The sequence below is a fragment of the Mobula birostris genome, chromosome 2 (assembly GCF_030028105.1).
Source record: "Mobula birostris isolate sMobBir1 chromosome 2, sMobBir1.hap1, whole genome shotgun sequence".
In the NCBI taxonomy this organism is placed as follows: Eukaryota; Metazoa; Chordata; class Chondrichthyes; order Myliobatiformes; family Myliobatidae; genus Mobula; species Mobula birostris.
The window spans coordinates 26,276,391-26,301,689 of NC_092371.1; the positions used below are offsets into that span (position 1 = coordinate 26,276,391).

At 43.1% G+C, this 25,299-nt stretch overlaps 1 long non-coding RNA gene across 1 annotated transcript; it reads left to right on the forward strand.

Annotated features, from left to right (window-relative positions):
* Positions 1-1,631: 1,631 nt before the first annotated feature.
* On the forward strand, positions 1,632-24,810 carry LOC140208057 (uncharacterized). Its single transcript, XR_011888666.1, has 3 exons — positions 1,632-1,740; positions 10,315-10,470; positions 24,725-24,810. It is a non-coding gene; the product is annotated as an uncharacterized lncRNA (long non-coding RNA).
* The last annotated feature ends 489 nt before the right edge of the window (positions 24,811-25,299 follow it).

Consider the following 25,299-nt stretch of genomic DNA (forward strand, 5'->3'; position numbering starts at 1 on the left):
ACCCCGGCCAGTTAGCACTACCCTGCTGGCATCTGTTGACTCAGGATATATTTGATAAAGCCTGGACTGACCCGACGGTGTGTCTCCTGTCCCTCCGCTAAGGGAGGTGTACCTCACCAGAGGAGCAGGAGGGGGTGCAGTTCTTTTCATGATCAATTTACCTGGATTTACGATTGCACTGGAGGGGGTCCAGAGAAGATTTCTGAGCATTTTCCGAGGGGAACTGGGAACCTGCAGCTGTGAAGAACAATGTATACACGGAGGCTGTTTCCTTCAAGAAATAGGAGTCCGAAGGAAGATGTAAATCAGATATATAAATTGATGAGGTGCATAGAGAGTGGTCATAAAATGGGACTATAAATTTAGTGTAATTAGTGGAAAGATTGGGGAGAGAATAAGAAATTAGTTTTTGTTCATCCAGAGGTGGCAGGGCCTGAAAGGGTTGGAGAGACAGAAGCCTTTGTCACATTTAAATAGTACTTTTTTTTTAATAGGCATCCGTTAGTCTCGTGAGACCATGGATTTGCGCCTTGGAAGGTTTCCAGAGTGCAGGCCTGGGCAAGGTTGTATGGAAAACCGGCAGTTACCCATGCTGCAAGTCTCCCCTCTCCACGACACCGATGTTGTCCAAGGGAAGGGCTCTATGGCTGATACAGCTTGGCACCGGTGTCGTCACAGAGCAAGTGTATTTAAAGAGCTTTGACCTACAGGCCCAGTACTGGAAGGTAGAATAAAGCTGGACAGATACTACCTAAACAACCCTGCCATGAGGGAATGAAAAACCTCCCTCAGTGTCATGTATGATTCTGTGCTGGGCATAAACTCCCGTTTGGCCCACCAGCTCCCTGACAACTATCAAGCACTCACTTAAACTAACTCAATGCTAATCCCACTTTATTCCCTCTGCATGTCCACCAATGTGATTCTATTCCACCATTATCCGCATATTCCACCATATTCTATCGCTCACCTACACTCTTTGGGGCAATTTATCATGGCCATTTAATCTATCAACCTATCCCTTGGATCACACAGAGGGAAACCCACAGGACCAGAACAACAAGTAACCTCCACACACACAGCTCTTGCAGTGAGGATTGAACCTGTGTGACTGGAATTGTGAGGCCGCAGTTCTATCAAGTGTGTCCCTTTGACTCTTGACTTCACAATGCCTTCAGAACAGTTTCTTTGTAAATGTAACACTTTATTCTGCATTCTGTGTTGTTTTCCCTTGCACAATCACAATGCACTGTTGTACCGAAATAACCTTTACGGGTGCCTTGCAAAGCAAGGCTTTTCTCTGTAGCTCGGTACATGTGACAATAGTAAACAAAATTTACCTAAAGTGTGGCTAAACTGAAGCAATTAGGGTTGTTTTGATTGTACTAGTAGTCGGAGTGGTGCAGAACAGATACAGGAAGTACTGTACATTGGGAGGCACAAATACAGATACAGGGGTCCTGGTGTACTGAGGGAAAGTGATAAGGGAGTTATAGACGTGCTGATGATCACAGATAAGTGAGGAATGTATCTGATACAGGGGTGTAATGCGCTGCTGAGAGGAGACAAGGGGGAAACAAGGGAGAAACGAAGGAGGAAATGAAGGCTTGGGTTGGGTTTGCTGACGGACAGATACAGGAGGTACTGGTTTGCTGAGAGATAGCTTCGGGAGAACAGCAGTGCTGAGGAAAGAGGTACATGAGGTGCAGGAACACTGAGGATGACAGACAGAAGTTACTGGTATGAAAACGAACATATATATAGGTGGTATGTGTGCGCGAAGACACATGCGAGAGGGACAGAGAGGCATTCGAATGTGGTGAGATTTCATTACCAGATGTAAGATGTTTTGAGGACAGATCCAGGAGGTCGGAGTAGTCCTGAGAAATACTAAGGAAGTATGAATGTGCCTAGATACAGGTACAGGGCTTACAAACACTCTGAGTGAGAGATGGAGGAAATACAGGACTCTACAAGTTCTAACCAGAAGCAGAATAGATGATGGAACCCTTTCATATTAGGGTGAAGAAACATTGTTCATAAACAAAACATTCAAATGGTATCATGCAAAAAATATAGCCACAGAGTAAAAGCTATTGGCACATTGTTACTCTGTGCATTGAGCCACGTAGACCTTGGATAGGATCCTGGAATGTATAATGTATGTACATTTGGCAACACAATGTCAACATATTTATCATTTTGTGATAACGGCATCTAACATGCGTAAAGAGGGATGATCATGGCAGCTGATTTTAGTCGGATCTCTTTTCTGAGAACACCTCGTCTGCCTGCACATTCTCTCACCATGTGCCATTCTGAAGATAAGAGAAAAGAATACCTTTACCAGTTGCAGTGTTGAGGTGCAGTCACGTGGGAAGCCTCTTGCAGTGCAAGTTAGGTACTGGTTGCAAATGGCTTTGACATAAAAAGAAACACCAGTCAAAAACTGACCATGAGTGCGGGTAAGGTGCCACTTTTAGGACATTGCCTTCAAGAGACGATTACCTTTCTGTTGGCAGGAAGTGAGCTCTTCACATGGGGTGGTTATGAAAAGTTTGGGTGGGTAAGTGGAATGGAGGGGTTTGGAGGGATATGGTAGATGAGACGAGGCAGAAGATCAGGTTATCACGAATTAGATAGGCTAAAAGGCCTATTTTGGTGGTCTTAGTCTCTATGTAGCACGGTGAGGTAAAAACTACATTATGCAAACACTGGGGATCAGAAGGAAAAGCAGGGAGTGTTGGAAACACTGTCATATTTATGGGGAACAGAAGGCAGATTTAATGCAGACACAAAGAAATCTGCAGATGCTGGAAATTCAAGCAACACACACAAAAAATGCTGGTGAACACAGCAGGCCAGGCAGCATCTATAGGGATACAGTCAACGTTTCCGGCCGGGACCCTTCGTCTCTTACTATCTCTGCTTTCAGTTAGTCCTGACGAAGGGTCCCGGCCCGAAACGTCGACTGTACCTCTTCCTATAGATGCTGCCTGGCCTGCTGCATTCACCAGCATCTTTTGCGTGTGTTGCAGATTTAATGCCTCAGTTTTGGGATCCTTTGAGCAGAGTTGGGGAGAGGCATTACAGACAAAATATGGGGAAGTGGGAGGGGAGATAATTTGGCAATCAAAGAGTCTTTCCCTATGATAAACTTAAATTTTGCCTTCTGCAAAACTTGTGTCCTCAGCTCAGCTGTACTGCAAATCTTCCCGTGTCTGAAACCCCAGCTATGATCTTTGATACTGTCTTCAACTGTGACCTTTGACTTGCCTTCCTAGAGTGGTGCTGTCACTCCCTATCAATGCCTCTTGGAGACTGTTCTGTTGTTCAAATGCATTCAGCCGCTTGCCAGGACAAGGGAATTAGCTGAGCAGGTCAGCGTGGCTCCTTGTGCGCCAGCCTCCCACTGTTCAGTTTGTGTCCGCCAAGCAGCTTGACAAGGACTCACACACGAGCTGCCTTTGCAGCACTTCCCTCAGTGGCTTGTGCCTGACTGGGCAGCACACCTCCCCTGCTCTGCTCTGTTCATTTGTGCAATGAGCAACACTTGCCTGGTCCAAAATCTAACCATTCCTAGCAGTGAAACAATGAGATAAAGCACAGAGGTGAACAGCGAGCTCACGGTTAATTGAGATGAGTGAAATGATAACAGAGTAAATCATTATATGTACATCACTGCTCTTTGTGCTGGTGCCTATGCTTTACATAAACCAACCTTCCTCCCATCTCACAGTCCCTTCAGGTCTCTTCTTAAATGCATTGCTTAAACCAGCGGTTAAGCAGGAATGAACTTGATTGGGCCAGAAGTTAAACATAGGCAAAAGCCCCAAGAGATCCAGACCCTCCTCAAACTAAGTTCCACTCAGTGGCTAACCCCAGTCCATCGTCTGATTACCTCAGCCTGCACTTATCAATTCCAGTGTAGTAACACTCAATCATACTTTTTGACTCATTAAGGAGGGGGAGAAGATGGCGGCGCGATGCAGCGCGCGTGGCCTCTCTGGTGAATGATATCTGTTATGTGTCAAGTAGGGGACCGTGCACAATTCTGATTTGATGGAGACAGACGTGAGAGTACGGGGGAACATCTGGAGAAACTTCTGAAATGCCCACTTCGCTGCTGCTGCCACTGTGTGGTCCGGAATCTCCGGAGGAGAAGGCCCAGAATCCTCGGTTTTGCTTGTTTCAGCAGCCGGGGTGAGGTTGAAGGCGCTCGGCAGAGGATGGCACTCAGGAGGCTGTATCGGAGGGTCTGGTCGGAGGCTCGAAGTTTTCAGACGGACGGACTCAGAGTCGGCTGTGGTCGGGTGCTTCCAATGCATCGGCAGTTGTCGGTGCCTGGAGGTTTATGGCAGGGAGTTTCTCCCTTTTGCTGCCTGCTATCGGGGACTATCGGGAGTCGATCAGGACTTTGAGACTTTTTTTTAACCGTGCCCATTGTCTGCTCTTTATCAAATTATGGTGTTGCTTTGCACTGCTGTAATCTATGTTATAATTATGTGGTTCTGTCAGTGTTAGTCTTTGGTTCGTCCTGTTTTTCTGTGATATCACTTTGGAGGAACATTGTATCATTTCTTAACGCATGCATTTCTAAATTACAATGAACGAGGACTGAGTGTCCTCATAATCTAATCTAATCTAATTTAATGATCCAGAATAAATTTTGGCACATTTCTTTTTCATAAAGGATCTTTAGTGTTCAATAATGCTTACAAAGTAATAAATGTTGAAGGAACCCTATGTCATGAGACCTTATGGCCTGTGGGGGAGTGTTGGTCTCCAAGGTTTCAAGAGCATCTGTATTTGTTAATTGTTAATTGTTGTCTTAACAACAATCGTTTAACTCTTGTGCTTTCAGTTTAATCTTGTTATATTTATTTTGACTGGCATGGGTTTTCTGCCCACTGTGATTATTTAAGTGAACGCCTGATAAGTGCTCATCGCTGGGGTCCTAGCTTTGAGAACGTTACATGTCGAGCCACATAGATATTGTTGGAGCTCTTATCAATGAACCCTAAGGTTGCTGTCTGCACTTGGATTCACTCTTTACCAGTGTGCTATGTGACAGAAGGACCCAGTGATATAACGGACCCAATAGAGGTTGTACAGTGGTGTCCAGACTTCGGTCAGCTATTGAGTGCCTTAAGCCCAAGTACTGGGCTTCTCTAGTCTATATCCAAGAACTTTTTGAAGGTTTTCAAGGTTGTCAAAGTCTCCTGGGTCTCACATGGCTCTCCAGGTTTCTGGGGACTATTCAATATTTCCAAGGACTATTCCACATTTCAAAGACTTATTCAATACTTCCAAGACTTTTCTTTCTTTTCAAATCTTTTTATTGTTATATTATACAGGAAAAATAACACGAGTACTTTGAAGTAACAACACTTACAATGCCTCAAAAAAAAAACATTATCTTAAAGATTGAAAAAAAAATTTTGTGATAGCAAAAAAAACCTACTAAGCAGAAATGTGAGAGAAAAAAAAGAACCCATTAGGTGTACAACCCCGGAGTCATGCGTCATACAAAAAGCTTCTAAAAATAAACATCAAACCGCCAGCAAGAAAATATACTAAAAAATTTACAATTAGATTGTGGAAAAATTATATCAATTGGCTCAAATGATAATAACGAGCAAATGAGCCCCATCTTTTCTCAAAATCAAATAAAGGTTCAAAGGTTCAACTTCTCCAAACTAAGACATAGCATCACTTGAGAGAACCATTGTGACTAAGTGGGAGCTGATGTATCCTTCCACTTCAATAAAATGGCCCTCCTAGCTATCAATGTAACAACTGCAATAACATGTTGGTCAGACACAGAAATACCGTGAATATTTTGAGGAATTATTCCAAAAAGCACAGTTAATTTATTAGGTTGTAAATTAATTTTAAGTGCTTTAGAAATTGTTGAAAAAACCGACTTCCAGAACTGTCCCAATATAGAACAAGACCAAAACATATGTGTCAGTGTAGCTATCTCAGTTTTACATCTATCACAATGACTATCAACATTAGAAAAGATTTTAGAAAGTCTCTCCTTTGTCAAATGATAACGATGTACAATTTTAAATTAAGTCAATGAATGGCTAGCACAAATTGAAGAAGAGTTAACCAACTTCAATATCTGCATCCAATCCTCCATCATAAGAGTCAAATTAAGTTCCTTTTCCCAATCCTGTTTAATCTTAGATAAAGGACGCTTATTCCATTGTATTAATAAATTATAAATTCTTCCAATAGAACCCTTAATCAAAGGATTCATACTCATAATAGTATCTAACAGGTCAGCCTCCAATATGTAAGGAAAATTACTTAAATATTTTTGTAAAAAATGTCTAACTTGAAGATATTGCAGAAAGTGTGAGTATGAAAGAGAATATTTATCAATTAATTGTTCAAAAGACATCAATCTATCTTCTTTAAATAAATCCAAAAAAGAATTAATACCTTTATTTTTCCAAAGTAAAAAAATTGGATCACTCAAAGAAGGCTTAAAATAGTAATTTCGGTAAATTAAACTACGAAGCGTAAATTTTTTAAGATTAAAAAAATTGCGGAACTGGAGCCAAATTTGTAAAGAATACTTAATCACAGGATATAGGTTTAAATGAACAACTTTAACTAATTGCATAGGTAAAGAAGTTTCTAATAATGAGGTTAAGTAAAACTGTTTTACAACTTTCAGTTCCAGGTCTACCCAAATTGACCGATCACTCTGATCAACCCAGTATAACCAAAAAGACATATATCGCACATTAACAGCCCAATAATACATTCTAAAATTAGGCAAAGCAAGACCTCCATCCTTTTTCAATTTTTGTAAATGACATTTACTAATTCTTGGTCTTTTATTATTCCAAATAAAAGATAAAATAATAGAATCAATCCGATCAAAAAACTTCCTCGTCAAAAAAACAGGAATATTCTGAAATAAATATAAAAATTTTGGTAAAATCATCATTTTAACTATATGAATACGACCAACAAGTGAAAATGTAAGTGGACTCCATCTACTAAATAAATACTTCATAGAGTCTACTAAGGGAAGAAAATTGTCTTTATATAGATCCTTATGTTTTTTAGTAATTATAGTACCTCAATATCTAAAAGAGTCTGTAACTTTAAAAGGAGTATTATCATATATCAAGACAAAATCATTTAAAGGAAACAATTCACTTTTATTAAAATTTATTTTATATCCTGAAAAACCTCCAAATTCATTAAATAATTTTAGCAGGGCAGGAATGGATTCGTCAGGGTTAGATATATAAGCCAATAAATCAAAGAGAGACCTTATTCATGGTCTCATTCACAAAAATCCCACGGATATTTTTAGTCTCACGAAGAGCAATAGCAAGAAGTTCTAATATTAAATAATACTTCCAAGACTTAATCCATGCTTCTGAGTTTTATTCAATGTTTCTGAGTTCAGTGCGATGCTCCCCAGGTTTATTCGATGTCTCAAGTTCCCCAGGTCTGTCCTGAGATCACCAGCCCTGTCTCAAGCTCCCATTAGGTGCTGGCCTTAGTGAATGAGGTACTGTCATGAACCCTTTGGGCCTGTGCAGGGAGCCGTAGAATCCAAGGTTTCAAGAGCATCTGTATTTGCTAATTGTTGTCTTAATGACAGTCGTTAAGCTCTTGTGGTTTCTATTTAATCTTATTACATTTATTTTGACTGGCATGAGTTTTCTGCTTTCTGTCATTATTTAAGCGAATACCTGATTAGTGCTTATCGCCGTGTCTTAGTTTTGAGAATGTTGAGTCTCATGGTGTCACCCTATTGAGCCACTTAGATTTTGTTGGAACTCTTCTGAGTAAATCCTGGTCTCTGTCTCCACGTGACAGTCTCTCATTCCTCTGCATTTGGTTTCTGTCTTTGCCAACATGGACTGTGACACTCAGCAGGTCAGACAGCACCTACGGCAATGAATAAACAGTTGACATTTTGAGCCGACACTCTTCTTCAGGACTGAAGAGGAAGGGGGGAGATGTCAGGATAAAATGGGGGGGGGGGTGAAGGATAAGCAAGAAGGTAATAGGTGAAACCAGGTGGGTGGGAAAGGTAAAGGTCTGGAGAGGAAGAAACCTGATAGGAGAAGAAGGTAGACCATAGGAGAAAGGGGAGGAGGGAGTACCAAGGGAGAGGTGATAGGCAGGCGAGACTGAGAGGAAAAAGTCCAGAATGGGAATAGAAGAAGGAGGAGGGGGAGGGAGGAGAATTACCAGAAGGAAAAATTAATATTCATGCCATCAGGTTGGAGACTACCTGGACGTAATATAAGGTGGTGCCCTTCCACCCTGGGAATGGCCTCATCATGGAAAGAGAGGAAGCCACAGACCAACATGTCAGAATGAGAATAGGGACAGGAATTAACGTGGTTGGCCACTGGAAAAGTCTGCCTTTGGCCGATGGAGTGGAGGTGCTCGACAAAGCAGTCCGCCGGTTAACGTCAGGTCCCGCCAATGTAGAGGAGTCCACTGGATACAATAGATGACCCCAACTGATTCACAGGTGCCTTCCCTGGAAGGACTCTGAGGGCCTGAATGGGAGGTGGTGTATGGGTAGATATAGCTTTTCTGTCGCTTACAGGGATTTGTATGTGTCAGTAGGGAGATTAGGTCAGGGGGGCGTGAGGGGAGCGGGCACAGAATGGTCAAGGGTATTACAGAGGGAACAATCCATGCAGAAAGCAGGGACCAAGGTCTAGAGGCGTCCACGTCCATCGGAATCGATGTTGGAGATGGCGGGATCTTCTGATCCTTCCTGGACATGAGAAAGGCGAACAATCTTACAAATATTACATAATGAAGCTGCCAAATGCCTGTATTTATTCTGATAGGCATATTAATGGGGGGAGCAGGGATCATTTGACTGGGATTGCTGTGCTGCAGATACTGCAGCTTCTTTACAGTTCCAGTGACCTGGGGTTAATCCTGATCTCAGGTGTGTCTATATTAAGGTTTACAATTCATCCCTGAGTTCCCATTGAAACCTACCAAATGTTGAAAGGGCTAGATAGAGTGGATGTGGAGAGGATGTTTCCTATGGCGGGGGTATCCAGACCTAGAGGGAATGGCCTCAAAATTGAGGGGCAACCCTTTAGAACAGAGGTAAGGAGGAACTTTTTTTTAGCCAGAGAGTAGCAAATCTATGGAATGCTCTGCCACAGACAGCTTTGGAGGCCAGTCCATGGGTATATTTAAGGCAGAAGTTGATTGTTTCCTGATCGGTCAGGGCATCAAAGGATATGGCGAGAAGGCAGTGGTATGGGATTGAGCGGGATCCGGGATCAGTCACGATGGAATGGCGGAGCAGACTCGATGGGCTGAATGGCCTAATTCTGCTCCTATGTCTTATGGTCTTGTGGTCTTCATCTACCGTATGTGTGTGTGTTTAGTGGATGCACTTGTGTCTGCATATATCTGCACAGCTTGTCTCCTATTAAAATATTCTGCAGAAATTGGACATGAAACACTGTAACCCTACGTGGCAGATGGGATAATACTGAGTTCCACTCCATCTCAGCTCCCCCATGAGAGAAATCAATCCATCCGCTATACACGCATCCCCACATCTACAGGAGAATATTATTTCATTGATAAGACTGTTTTTTGAAAGGTAGCTTCAGAGCCAGGCTCCTTGAAAATTTATGTCACCGTTCGAAGCAAACTGTGGCACAGACCTGACACCAAGAGCAAGACTGCGTAAAGTTTGTATTCATCAATAAAACCCAAGCTTTGCATCACATCAAGAAACTTTGGGAAAGCCAGAGCATAGTTCCAGTCAGCATACTGCCTTCTGTAAGTTATACATTTACAAGTACATCTGCCATGGCTATGAAAACTGCAGAGTGAGAGAGCAGTGTAAAATAGATTGTCAGTGGTGTATAACACTATCTGCTGTGCCTCCTGAATGTTGATATTCACAAAAGTCATCAGTAGCTATTAGCAGTACCTACTCAACAAACCTAACATTTTCCACACTTACCACTTCACCGGCCTGGATTTCTTCCCTCTCCCTTCCTGTCGCCTCACTCTTCTCCAGGTTCACGCTGAGTACTCTGGTAGTGTGCTCCTTTGGGTGTAACTGCTAATTTACTTTAAGGCCCATCTTCATGCAAAGACAAATCACGATATTAAGCCCCCATCCAAAGCTTCTCAGTCTCTTATCTCACATCTTGTGCAAGAGGGGGGAGAGAAATATGCAAATCAAATCAGAGAGTGCTGGAACCATGAAATATTTTAAAAATTTCCATTTTATGGTAATCCAAAGTATTTGAGTTGAAACTATTTCTCTCCCTACAGATGATGCCTGACCTGTTGATTGTGGAAGCACCTGCCTGTGCGGTGTGGGTTTATAGCGAGGATCAGTGTACGCAAACCAATTCCACTCTTCAGGCTGCGGAACGTTCCACAATGGCACAGCGAACTGCAACAACTGCAGCGACTACAAAGCTCTAGGTTTGGAACCGGCGTTTTCCTTCTCCTAGACAGACTGCCTGACAAGGCTAACGAGTTCCATCTACCTGGGTTTGGAATCAGAGTTGTCCTTCTAGACAGACTGCCTGGCAAGGCTGTTGAGCCCAGCCTGCCCGCACAGTTATACCGCTGGACACTCAATCACTCCATGACATAGCAAACTCAGTAAGGACAGGGACGCCATGTGAAGGCGTTGCTATGGCCACTGTAGTATAGGAGAGGCCACGTGCAAGTGATGTCCTGCATGATAAGCCAAGCAGTAGTCCTGCGGCGATCACTACACCTGGAAAGGAGAGGCTATGGAAAACGCTTCACCTTCCTTAAGTGAGCAGGTTGTCCAACCCAAAGGTCACCATGCTTTAAATCTACCCAATGACGTAGCTTCTACAGCTGTCTGGGGCAATGAATTCCGCTCTATCCTGAGGCTGTGCCATCTGGTCCTAGACTTTCCCACTAATGAAAACATTCTCTCCACATCCATTCTCTCTAGGCCTTCCAATCTTCAATAGGTTTCAATGAGATCTCTCCTTCATTCTTCTAAACACCAGCGAGGACAAGCCCAGAGCCATCAAACATTAACCCATTCACTCCCAGAATCATTCTCATAAACCTCCTCTGGACCCTCTCCAATGCCAGCACATCTTTTCTTGGATAAGAGGCCTAAAACTGCTCACAATACTCCAAGTGTGGTCTGACCAATGCCTTATAAAGCCTCATTATTACATCCTTGCTTTGATATTCCAGTCCTCTTGAAATGAATGTTGACATTGCATTTGCCTTCCTCACCGTTAACTCAACTTGCAAGTTCACTTTTAAGGAATCCTGCATGAGGACTCTTAAGTCCCTTTGCACCTGAGAGTTTTGAATTTCCTCTTCATTTAGAAAATATTATATGCCTTTATTCTTTCTACCAAAGTGCATGACCATACACTTCCCTACACTACTGTATATTCTGTCTTCTACTTCTTTACCCATTTTCCTGATCTGTCTAAGTTCTTCTGCAGGCTCCCTGCTTCTACAACACTACCTGCCCCTCCACCTATCTTTGTATTGTCCGCAAACCCAGCCACAAAACCTTCAATTCTGACATCCAAATCATTGACATTAACCTGAAAAGAAGTGGTCCCAAAACCGATCTCTGCAGAACACCACTTGTCACCAGTGGCCAACCAGCAAAAGCCCCCTTCACTCCCACCCTTCGCCTCCTGCCAGTCAGCTGACATTACATCCATGTTAGTTTCTCTCCTGTAATACCACGGTTCTTATCACATTTAGCAGTCTTTCATGTTGCACTTTGTCAAGGCCAGTTGAAAATCCAAGCAACCAACATCCAATGATCCTCCTTTGTCTATCCTGCCTGTTATTTCCTCAAAGAATTCCAATAGATTTGTCAGGCAAGATTTCCCCTTAAGGAAATCATGCTGACTTTGACCTATTTTATTATGTGCATCCAAATACCCCAAAAACACATTTCTAATAATGAATTCCTAACATCTTCATAACCACTGAAGTCAGGCTAACTGTCCTATAATTTCATTTTTTTTCTGGCTCTCTCCCTTCTTAAAGAGTGGAGTGACATCTGCAATTTTCCAGTTCTCCAGAACCATTTCAGAAACTAGTGATTCTTGAAAGATCAGTACTAATGCCTACAGCTACCTCTTTCAGAATCATGGGGTGTAGTCCATCTGGTCCAGGTGACTTATCCACCTTCAGACCTTTCAGCTTCCCAAGCACCTTCTCCTTAGTAACAGAAACTACACTCACTTCTTCCACCAGACACTCTCAAATTCCAGGCAAACTGCTAGTGTCTTCCACAGTGAAGAAAGAGGAGGTGAATGGGCAGGTGTAGCACTTTGGCTGCTTGCAGGGTTAAGTGCCAGGAGGGGGATTAGTGGGGAGGGACAAATGGACAAAGGAATCATAGAGCAAGTGATCCCTGCAGAGAGCAAAAGGAAGATAAAGATGTGTTTGGTGGTAGGATCCCTTTGGAGATGGTGGAGTAGCGAAAGATCATGTATTGGATGTGGAGGATCAAGAAGTGGTAGGTTAGTTCAAGAGGAACTTTATCCCTGTTAGGGTGACAAGAAGATGGGTGACGTAGATGTCTGGGAAATGGAGGAGATGCAGATTCAGTTGATCAGCCATTTTTTGTCCACCATTACTACCTCTCTAGCATCATTTTCCAACAGTTCAATATCCACTCTCACCTCTCTTTTGTTCTTTGTTCTTCATATTCTGAAAAAAACTTTTGATATCCTCTTTTATATTATTTGCCAGCTTACCTTTACATTTAATCTTTTCTCTCTTATGGTTTTTTTTCAGTTGCCTTTTTCTGGTTTTTAAAAGAATCCCAAACCTATAACTTTCCACTAATTTTTGTTCTGTTATATGCCCTCTCTTTTGCTTTTATGCTGCTTTAGATTTCCCTTGTCAGCCATGGTTGCATCAGTCTTTAGAATACCTCTTCACATTTGGAATGTATCAATCCTGTGCCTTCTGAATTGCTCCTAGAAACTCCAGCCATCGCTGTTCTGCCGTCATCCCTGCTATTGTCCCCTTCCAATCAACTTTGGCCATCTCCTTTCTCATGCCTTTACTCCATTGTAATATTGATATATCTGACTTTATCTTCTCTCTCTGAAGCTATAGAGTGAATTCTATCATATCACGATCATTGATTTCTAAGGGTTCCTTTACCTTAAGCTCCCTTTACCTTAATTCCCTAATCAAATCTGATTCATTACTCAACACCCAATCCAGAATTGCCTTTCTCCTACTGGGCTCAATCATAAGCTGCTTAAAAAGCTATCTTGTATGCATTCTACAAATACTCTGTCTTGAGATCAGTACAACCTGATTTTCCCATCAACCTGCATATGAAAATCCCCCATGACCATCGGAGCATTCCCTTTTGATATGCCTTTTCTATCTCCCATTGTAATTCGTACCCACATCCTGGCTACTGTTTGGATGCCTGTATATAACTCCCATCAGGGTTTTCTTTAATCCTTGCAGTTTCCTAACTCTACCCAAAAGGATTCTACAGTTTCCAATTCAATATCAATTCTTTCTAAGGATTTGATTTCATTTTTTACCAACAGAGCCACACCACCCCTCTACCTACCTGCCTGTCCTTTCAATACAATATGTATCCTTGGATGTTAAGCTCCCAACTATTATCTTCTTTCAGCCACGACTCAGTGATGTCCACAATGTTATACCTGCCAATCTCTAACTGTCTGATCCTTGCTTCCCAAACCATAAGTATGCTCTTGACTAGACATCCACATCCCTTATCAATCATTGTTCCTTCACTACCATCCTTTCCCTGCCTCAAAGCGATAAACATATTAAGTACCCCATACAAGTGCTCCCTAACCAGCCTCTACATTTCCATTGGGCATTTCGCTGAGTACATCTGTTCCCAATTTATGCTTCCAAATTCCTGTCTAATAGCATCATAATTCACTCTTCCCCAATTAAATATTTTCCTATACTCCCTGCTCCTGTCCCTTTCCAAGGGTATGGCAAAGGTAAGGAAGTTGTGGTCACTGTCTTTGAAATGCTCACCCACTGAGAAGGCCAGTTTATTTTGGATCTGAGAGTTACTGTTAACACTCGTATTGCCCATTCCTAATTGTTGTTGAGAAGGAGGTGGTTAGCTGTCCAGTGCAGTTCTTTGGTGAAAGTGCCATTGAGATGGGAATTCCAGGATTTACACCCACCCAGTGATTTAGAAGGACCACTGATATTTTTCCAAATTAGGATGGAAAGTAACTTGGAGAGAAACCTGTAGGTGCTGGTGTTCCCATGCACCTGCATTTGTTTATCAGTAGGAGAGGACAGCACTATTGGAGTAGCACTCAAGGGCATTTTGGACATATACACTGCAGCCACTGATGGCAGGTGGAATGAATACTGAGGTGCAAGTCAAACAAGTTATTTTGTCCTGGTTGATGTTAAGCTTCTTGAGAGAGTTTACTCATCCTGACAAGTGGAGAGGATTCCACTATGCACTGGATATTTGCCTTGTAGATAGTGGAAAATCCTTTGGAGTGTCAGGCAGTGCAGGAAACCCTGCCTCTGTAGCCACTATATTAATGTGGTTGGTCTAACTGAGTTTCCATTCAGTGGTGATTCTCCCCCAGGGTGTGAGTAGTAAGTGGCTCTGTCATCACCAGGCCATTGCGATTAAGGGAAGATGGCTGGACTTTCTCAAGTTGGCAGCGGTCATTGTGTGGCCCTTCTGTGTCACTCCTGTGATGTTAACTCTCTGTTTCTGATATTATGCTGGATGAGTTAAGACATTTGACATTTCAGGTTGATGGTCTTTCATCAGTAGCTTAAAGAAAGGTTCAAGCAAACATCAAAGGCTTCAGTTACTGTCAAACTATTGCCCCTTCTCCTCAGGAGGATGCAAGGGCCACACTGAATATGATTATTTTAAAGCTGTACCTTAAGCAGATCTCCTAAAGTTATGCCCCCTCAATACTACCTCTGACCAGCACTAATTGGGTGGATATGAGTTTCACCCATTGACTACGCCCTTGGCTTGGACCATTCTTACCAGGAGTGAGCCCACACACTTACCACTCGCAGGTAAACAAGTTGAACAGCCCTTAAGTATCTTGGTGCCTGTCATACTAATGGCAGAAGCAAGAACATTATTGCCCTAGGGATGGGCAATAAATGCCGGTATAGCTAGCGACGCCCACACCCCGCGAATAAATAAATAAATAAATAACATCCTCTTAGTGTATGGCTCTTCAAACCTCTGTGCTATCTTAAAGATATCTCTCAAGTCATCTGTCATCTTCTTCTTGAGCAGCTGAAGGAGCCACACCCTCACAAATCCAGCGGCCCTGTTTGACCCTGACCCCGGGTGCTGTCTGCATTGAGCTTGAACCTTCTCCCTGGGTTTCTCAGAATGCTCTGGTTTTCCTCCTCCACCCCTCAAATATTGTGAGCTGGTGGGTTAATTGAATTGCCCTTGGTGTGCATGTGAATGGTTATATCTAGGATTGTTGATTGCATTGTGAGACAGATAAAATAGGATCTGTTCTGGCCTCTGATGGCACAGTTCATTTCACATTCAGTTGGTTTGTCAAGAATATTGCTTCCAGTAAGTAAGCTGCTTTTTACGTCATTAACACGAGAAATTCTGCAGATGCTGGAAATCTAAAGCAGCACATTCAAAATGCTGGAGGAACTCAGCAGATCAGGAGGTATCTTTGGGAATGGCTAAACAGTCAACGTTTTGAGCTGAGACCCTTCTCTCAGGACTGGAAAAGAAGGGGGAAAGTGCTTGAATGAAAAGGTGGGGGTTTTTGGGGAGGGGAAGGAGGATAGCTAGGAGGTGATAGGTGAAACCAGATGGGTAGGAGAGGGAAAGGGTTGGAGAGGAAGGAATCTGCTTCATCAAGAACATACACCCCATCTGCTAAAAATGGAACTTCCCGTTCACCAAACACTTTAATTCCTATTCTCATTCCCATTCCGACACGTTGATCTATGGCCTCCTCTTGTGTCATGATGAGGCCACCCTCAGGGTGGAAGATCAACACCTTTTATTCCATCTGGGTAGCCTCCAACCTGATGGCATGAATATCGATTTCTCCATCTGGTAAAAAAATTTTCCCTCCCCCTCCCATCTTACTCTATTCCTCACTCTTGCCTCTTACCTCTTCCTGTCTGCCTATCACCTACCCCCCGGTGCCCTTCCGCCTTCTCTTTCTCCTATGGTTCACTATCTTCTCCTGTCAGATTCCTTCTTCTCCAGCCCTTTTCCTTTCCTCCCCAACTGGGACAAATGGGAAAAATATGGAACAGTACCAGACAATGTGAAAATGTGAAAATTAGTATGGGATGAGTAGGACGATGTGGTCAATACTGGAAGTATAAGATGGTGCTGAACAGTGTGGGACAGAGTGGCTCTGAACAGATAGTATAAGTTGAACACGACAGTGTTGGTCAAAACAGAGGCAGTGTGAGGCAGTGTGACAATGTGGGTCAGTGTGGGATAGTACAGAACTTATCCAGACAGAAGATGAGTTGCTGTTCCTCAGGCAAATATTGAACGTTGTTTCAGCAGTAAAGGAAGGGTGGAGACAGGAGAGTAGAGAGGTACGTGAAAATCTACAAAAAAAATTAGCTTCTGGAAATCTGAAACAAAAGCAAAAAATGCTGGAGAAGCTCAGGAAGTTTGGCAGCATCTATGGAAAGAGAAACAGGCTGAAGATAAAGGGCCCATTGCATTTAATGCTCAGGATGTGGTTTCCACAACAGCAATGGTTGGGAGGGGAAGTCATTGTCCTGTCAAGCACCTATCAGTGCCCTCGTGAACCTTCTGTGAATCAGAATCAGGTTTTTATCACTGGCATATGTTGTGAAATTTGTTGGCAGGTCAGTGCTAGACGTAAAACATCACTGTGCTACAATAAAAAGCTAAAATAAATAAATAGTGCTGCAGAGGACTAGTGAGGTAGCGTTCACGGGTTCATGGGCCGTTCAGAAACCTGATGGCAGAGGGAATAGACTCCTCCAGAAACATTGGGTGTGGGCCTTCAGGCTGCTGTATTTCCTCCCCGATGGTAGTAATGAGAAGAGAGCACATCCTGGTTGGTGATGGTCCTTGATGGGTGCTTCCTTCTTGAAGATGTCCAGATTGTTGAGGAGGGTTGTGTCCATGATGGAGCTGGCTGAGTTTACAACTCTCTGCAGCCCCTTTCGATCCTGTGCATTGGAGCCTGCACACCAGGCCGTGAGGCAACCAGTCAGAATACTCCCCACCGTACATCTGTGGATATTTGCCAGTGTCTCTGACAACATACCAAGTTTCCGCAAACTCAAAGTTCAAACTCCACCTTTTAATGCTCTAAACTCCTGGGAGTAGAGACTCAGAACGCTCAATCCTTGCTGCTAAAATAACCCCTCCATCCCAGGGATCATCTCAGTGAATCAGTTCTACGTTGCTTCTAATACAATTGAATCTCATTAGAGAAGGGCAGGTTGAATGGTGCCTCAGCGTCATTGCTAGGGATCTAAACATTAAAAATAATCCTTTGTAATTTCTCTTACTGATCTTGGTGTCGATTGGGTGGGTCAGCAGTATGGAGAGGGTCTGGGATGTCAGTCCTGTCCTTGGCTGCCTGGAAAGTGAGCAGCAAGTCCAGAGCTGTCCACTGTGATGAAAGGAATAATGAAAAGTTATTAGTTCCCTGAGAGAAATTCCTGTAGAGCAGCAGGCTCTCGCCCCTTGTAAATCCTTTCTCCTTTGGTAACAGGTGCTGAAAAAGGTGGACACAGACTTGTAGATTCCCTGTAACTCTGAAGGGAAAATCTCTGCGAATGTGTAGCTCCAAGTCTGAAGACTGCAGATTTCATTTTTCATCTTGAGGATCTGGGTATCGCTGACAGTGCTGGCACTCCTTGCTGATGTCTCATTGCCTCCCAGAAGGCGGTGCTGAGCTAAGTTCTTAAAGCAAGCCAGTCCTTTGGGTGCTGGCGCTCCCCTGGTGCTGTTGGGCAGGGAGTCTCGGGATTTAGGCTCCGTGTCAGGATGCTGTGCGACCTGCAGGAGGGCTCAGCGTTGGCCCCATGCAACGTTTGCAGATTGTGGTCACAGGACTCCTGGAGATACTAAGTATATGACTGGGTAGCTGGCAGTGGAATTCAAGGAACCGTGTGTGTGTGTGTGTGTGTGTGTGTGTTTCTGTGCACATTGATGGGTGTCTATGTGTGTTAAGGCATAGGTGAATGAGTTGTGTGAATTTGTATGTGAACTTGTGTTGGTGTGTGAAAGTGCTAGTGTGTGTCAGAGTAAATGTATGACTGTTAGTGTGAGTGACATTTCACACATTGTTAGTGTGAATATGGATTGAAATGTGTACTTGTGTGTGAGCATGAATGAGAACTTGTAGAAGATCATATGTGAGCAGAACTCTTTAAAATTTATTTAGTGATACAGCACACGTGTGGGCACATGGCCAGGTGGTTAAGGCATTGGACTAGCTACCTGAAGGTCGTGAGTTCGAGCCCCAGCCGAGAGAATGTGTTGTGTCCTTGAGCAAGGCACTTAATCACACATTGCTCTGCGACAACACTGGTGCCAAGCTGTATGGGTCCTAATGCCCTTCCCTTGGACAACGTCGGTGTCGTGGAGAGGGACGACTTGCAGCAGGGGCAACTGCTGGTCTTCCATACAACCTTGCCCAGGCCTGCGCCCTGGAGAGTGAAGGCTTTCCAGGCGCAGATCTATGGTCTCGCAAGGCTAACAGATGCCTTAATGATACAGCGCAGAACAGCCCCTCTGGCTCAACGAACCTCACCACCCACATATTTAACCACAGGACAATTTACAATGACCAATTAACCTACTAGCTGGTACATCTTTGGATTCTGGGAGGAAACCAGAGCCTGTGGAGGAAACCCACGTGGTCATGGGGAGAACATAGAAACTCCTTACAGCCAGCGTCGGAATTGAACTCCAAACTCTGACACCCCAAGCTGCAATAGTGTCGCACTAGCTGCCACATTACTGTGGTGCTGCCTGGGTGTGAGGGATGGATGAGAGATACAGGCAGGGAATAACTGCACGTGTGTGGATGTGTTCTGTTGTTTTTTGCCCATGGTACGGTAAGCTCAGCCACACAGTAATAAGTCACATCACATACCTTGCATCAGCATGAGAGACATTGCTTTGAAACCAATAGTCAGGGTGGGACAGTGTATTCCTAGGGGCTCCATTGAGGTAACAATTTGCCGTCTGTATCTCTGGAATATTGAGTGTATAACCACATGGACCCAGTCTGTGAAAGTTCTCCTTCAATAGCTTTTCTTTCCATTGTGTACTTGCAGTAAATTTTACTGTTGTGTATTTAATATTACAGTGATATTCAAGCGGTGTTGTAGATATATTGTCTGATTATGCATTCTTTGTTTGCATAATTTATTATGGGTTATATGCACAAAGTACATTATTACACCACCGCGTCATATGCACGTGCTTCATTTAAAGTAAAAACTCAGCATACATGTATTTCCTTCAATTAGTTTTAATGTTTTGGAGTTGGCAGAAATGTCAAAGTTTGAAGTTAATTTATTATTAAACTACATATGTGTCACGATATACAACCCTAAGTTTCATTTTCTTGTGGGCATTCTCAATAAGTCCATAATAGAATAACAACCATAATAGAATCAATGAAAGACCGCACCAACTCGGGTATTCAGCCGGTTTGCAAAAGACAACAGACTGTGGAAATAAAAAAAGAAAGAAATAATAATAAATAAAAAAAGCAATCAATATTGAGAAGATGAGATGAAGAATTCTTGAAAGTGAGTCCATAGGTTGTGGGAACTTTGCAATGATGGGGCAAGTGAAGTTGAGTGAAATTATCCCCTTTGGTTCAAGAGCCTGATAAATGAGAAGTAATAACTGTTCCTGAATCTGGTTTGTGAGTCCTGAGGCTCCTGCATCTTCTTCCTGATGGCAGCACTGAGAAGAGACCTGAGTGATTGGAGTCCCTGATAATGGATGCTGCTTTCCTGCTGTCCTCAATAATGAGGAGGGCTTTACCCATTATGGACTGGGCCATATCCTCCACTTTATGTGGGATTTTCCATTCAAGGGCATTGGTGTTTCCATGCCAGGCTGTGAGGCATCCAGTCAATATACTCTCCACCACACATCTACAGATGTTTGACAACATTTTAGATATCACGCCAAATCCTCATTAACCCCTAAAGAAGTAGAGGTGTTTCCATGCTTTCTTCATAATTGCTTTGACATGTTGTGGGAAGAGCATACAGTTTGCTTAGAAATTTGACTGCTCTAACCCAACCAGACAAAATGAGTTTTGCTGCTATTGTGATTGTAATACAGGAACACTTAGAACCAGAACCATTGTTAATTACAGAATGCTTTAGGCCTCAAATGCAGAATCAAAGGGAAGAAGATTCCATATCAGCTTATTTGACTGAGCTAAAGAGGTTGTCTGAGCAATATCAGTTAGTGATGGGCTTAATGATGCACTACCAGATCGTTTAGTTTGTCAAATCTTACAAGAAAGCACTCAAAAACTACACTAAACTGAGGCACGACTCACATTTAAAAGAACAGTTGAAGTTGCTGTATCAATGGAAACGGTAGCTAGAGACACAATTGAGTTGCAGTCAGAAATGAAACTGAGCACGGACAAAATTGCAACATCTACACAGAAACTTGCCTGGCTGAACAAATTGTGTTACTGTTGCGGCAGCGGCTCACATACACCAGACCAATGTGGGTTTGAAGGTGAAACTTGTAGAAAATACAACAAAGTAGGACACAGACAAAGAGCATGGCGGGCAGACAGAAATAATTAAGTTGTAAAGGGATGATAAAAGATAAAAAGTTAAGTTGCAGTTTCAAAAAGAGCTCTAATCTGCATGCTGTTGATGAAAAATCTGATAATGACGGGAGTGACACAGGACTGGGTAGCCTTAAGCTTCACAATGTGAAAACTAATAAGAAACAAGTAATATGGCTTACACCAGAAGTGAACGGCAAAATAATCAGAATGGAATCAGACACTGGCTCGGCTATTTCAGTCATTCCACAAAATAAGTTTGAATGGCATTTCAAAGATACTGGACTGAAGCCTGCAGACATCCAACTAAGAATTTATACTGGAGAAAAGATAATTTCATAATTCATTGAAAGTGAATGACACAGGTAGATAGGCTCATAAAGAAAGCTTTTGGCTCATTGGCCTACATAAATCAAAATACTAAGTACAGGAAATGGGATGTTATGTTGAAGTTGTATAAGACCTTTGGTGAGACCTAATTTGGAGTATTGTATGCAGTTTTGGTCACCTACCTACAGGAACGATGTAAATAAGATTGAAGGAGTACTGAGAAAATTTGCAAGGATGTTTGTCAGGACTGGAGGACCTGAATTGTAAGGAAATATTGAATAGGTTAGGACTTCATTCCTCAGAATATGGAAGATTGAGGAGAGATTTGATAGTATACAGAATTATGAGGGGTATAGATAGGGTAAATGCAAGCAGGCTTTTTCTATTGAGGTTGGGTGGGACTACAACCAGAGGTCATGGGCTAAGGGTGAAAGGTGTAAAGCTTAGGGGGAACGTGAGGGAAAACTTCTTCACTCAGAGGGTCATGAGAGCATTGAACAAGCTACCAGCACAAGTGGTGCATGCGAGTTTGATTTCAACACTTGAGAGAAGTTTGGAAAGATACATGGATGGTAGGGGTATGGAGGGCTATGATTTGGGTGCGGTTGATGGGACTTGGCAGTTTAAATGGTTTGACCAGATTAGATGGGCCCGCAGGGCTTGTTTCTGCGCTGAGTTTTTTGTTGACTCTATGACTGTATCAACTCAGTACTGAAAGTAGACCACTGCCCAGGATAGAAGATATCTTTGCAACCTTTCTGGGGGAAAACTTTAGCAAAGTGGACATAGCTGAGGACTCCTTACAGATGGAGATGGAAGAAGAGTCTAAAATGTCTCTCACTATAAAAACAAAGAGCTTTATCGCTATAATAGGCTTATTTTTTGAAATAGCAAATGACCCTGGTTGAAGGCTGTGGACCAGGTGTGACAAGGCCGCCCAGGCACTCAGTGTTACCTAGATCACATCATTATAACCAGTAAGGAATGCAAGGAATATCTCCAAAACCTCAAGGCAGTGTTAAAATTATTAGACGATTATGGATTCAGAGCACAATGCATCAAGTGCGATTTTTTTAGCCCAAGCATCACTCTTTTGTGGTCACACCATTGATGCACAAGGATTACACAAGTGTGCTGAGGAAATTCAAGTAGTGGTGGATGCCGCAAGGCCAAAGGACATGTCATAGATATGGTCCTTTTTAGGATTTGTCAATTATTATAACAGGTTCCTGCCAAACCTGACTACTGTGCTCCACCCCTTGAACTCACGACTACAGATCAGGAACAAATGGCAATTGACAAGGCAGCGTGAGGTGGCTTTTAAAAAGGTAAAGGAAATGGTAGCCTCATACACTGTACACACACACACTATGATCCACATTGTTCAATGAAGCTTGCCTGTACGATGCCTCGCCTTATGGTAGAGGAACAGTCATGTCATATGTTATGAGTGAAGGAAATGAACACCCCATAGCTTTTGCCCCACTTTCTCTTACAGCTGCAGAGAAAAATTAAGCACAGTTAGACAGAGGGGCCTTGAGTCTGCTTTGGGGTGTAAAACACTTCAACCAGTACTTGTATGGGACAGAGTTTATCCTCGTCAACCACTAGTGTCGATTTTCAATCTACTAACAGCACCAACATAAATGCAGAGGTGGGCTCTGTTTCTTGGAGGACACAATTACAAGATTGAATTCAAGAGGACAACTGATCAGAGAAATGCTGATGGATTGTCCCAATTATTCTCGGATAACCTGAAAATTTTAAAATAGAGGACACTCCTCTCAACATATTACTCCTATTGCAAATTGAAAACCTTCTTATTACGGCAGAGACGATCCAAAGGGAAACCAGAAAAGACCCCGCTCTGTCTCAGGTCTACAGAGCAATACAAAATGGCCATGCACTGTCTGAAGTGGATGGGCTACAGCAGGAGAAATCATGAGCATACACTCAGTGTTCACTTTATTAGGGACAGGAGGTAACTAATAAAGTTGCCACTGAGTGCAGGAGCAAATTTATAAAACCCAAATTCCATAAGAGAAACAAAAACTAAAAGCATGAAGTTTAGCAGAAACTGAAAAAGATTAAGCAGAGACGAAAACATTTCATGTCCCATTTCCAAAAGTAATTAAAAATAATTGCAGCCAAATAAATTCTGCAACAGCCAAACCGGCTGTTCATTTACTATTGGTGGGTTATTTCAGAGAAGTTACAGAGGCTTGAGCAGTTGCCACATCTTATTTCCTGGTTAGGTAAAAGAGCTGCGTGGGTCAAGTCTTAAAATGATGGATGTGGTGAGAGATTCTTGTAGATAAGGACACTATTTGAATATATTTGACTAAGTCAACAGTGCCTCAATCAGTAAAAGATGTCTCCAACTGCCAGGGAAATTGTACCTAAATCAGCCTCTGACACCAGGGCAATAAAGAAACAGGTTCAAATGAAGGAAAAGCAAACGCAGCAGCAATGGGAGATTTATTACATTCAGGGCGTAAAACACAGCTCTGTATCCTTATTGCACTGCCACTATTTCAGAGTATTTCTGACTGCTTTACATTAGCATAGTGGTACATTAGTGGGTGCTGCTGTTCCACAGCTGGTCTGCCGCTTGCCTCGACAGCTGCTTGCATGAGTCTGCTTGTTCTCCTTGTGACGGTGTGGGCTTGCTCTGTGTGCCCCAGTTTCCACCCACATGCTGAAAAAGCACTCAACGAAGGTACTGGAAGTGGCAGAAGAATTATAGAGATTTGGATGGACTTGTGCAAGAGAGAGTTAGTAATAATAATAATTTACTTCCAGAGCACTTTTCATACAAGCAATGTAGCTCAAAGTGCTTTAAAAGGACAAAGAGCAAATAGGAAATAAAAGACAAAAAGATGCGAGGTTAAATTAATAGGTTACACCAGCCGACACCAATGAGACCATAAGTTGTAGGAACCAACACACATAAAAGTTGCTGGTGAACGCACCAGGCCAGGCAGCATCTCTAGGAAGAGGTACAGTCCACATTTTGGGCCAAGACCCTAAACGTCGACTGTACCTCTTCCGAGAGATGCTGCCTGGCCTGCTGCGTTCACCAGCAACTTTTATGTGTATTGCATGAAATTCCAGCATCTGCAGATTTCCTCGTGTTTGCGTAGTTGTAGGAACCATTTGGCCCTTTGAATCAGTTCAGCCATTCAATCACGGCTGATTTTGTTTTTCTGTCTTCAACCTCATTCTCCCACCTTCCAATTTCATTACCCTCCATACCAATCAGGAACCTATTGTTCTCTGCCTTAAATACACCCAATGACTTGTCTCCGCAAGCCTCCATGGCAGTGAATTCCACAAATTCACTAACCTCAGGCTGGAGAAAGTTCTCCTCATCTCAGTTTTAAAGGGACATCACTTTATTCTGAGGCTGTGGCCTTCGATGTTAGACACCCTTACTGATGCAAACCTCACTGGAGGGGAAGAGCTTAGGATAAAGGCGCCTAATGGCGACTCCTTTGCTTACATCTTTGGAAACAGCTCTATTTCTATCTTTAATATCTCTTTCTTCCTTTTTCAAGGTTCTTTTGAAGTCCCTGACCTGGAGTTACATGCTGACTTGGGTTCTTTGCGGAAATGGTACCCCCTCGCAGGGTTTCGCGACCAGCTGCTTTTCCATATGCCTAGGATGCGGCCTGGACTAGCGCGCCTTCAGGGTGCCGGATTTTCCTGACTCTGGAGGTGGGCGCACTCGAGGCCGGTGTCGCCGCTGCCTGATGCGTCATGGGAGGACACGGAAGGTCAAAAGCAGCGAGCTGGGTGCTGGCTGTGTGCCCAGAGACCGAAGTTCTTATGGCACAGAGCCGGAAAGATCAACGCAACGGACTTTTAACACCATAAATTGGCTAGCTGTTTTGTTATGTCTCCCCTCTCGCTGTGAAACGGAAACACCTCCTTTTCCCTTATTAGGGAGAGAGAGAGCCTGTGGTATGTCGAATCACCGGGTGAATGAGTAGACTTTGGGGTACTGCAAGACTGTGTCCTTATTGATGCTTTGCTGCTGGCTTGAGTGCTCAGTGGAGGGTGCCGATGGGTTTTTGCTGGTGGGGGAGGGGTGACAACACTTTACTGCTGTTTACATGTGGGAGGGGGAGCT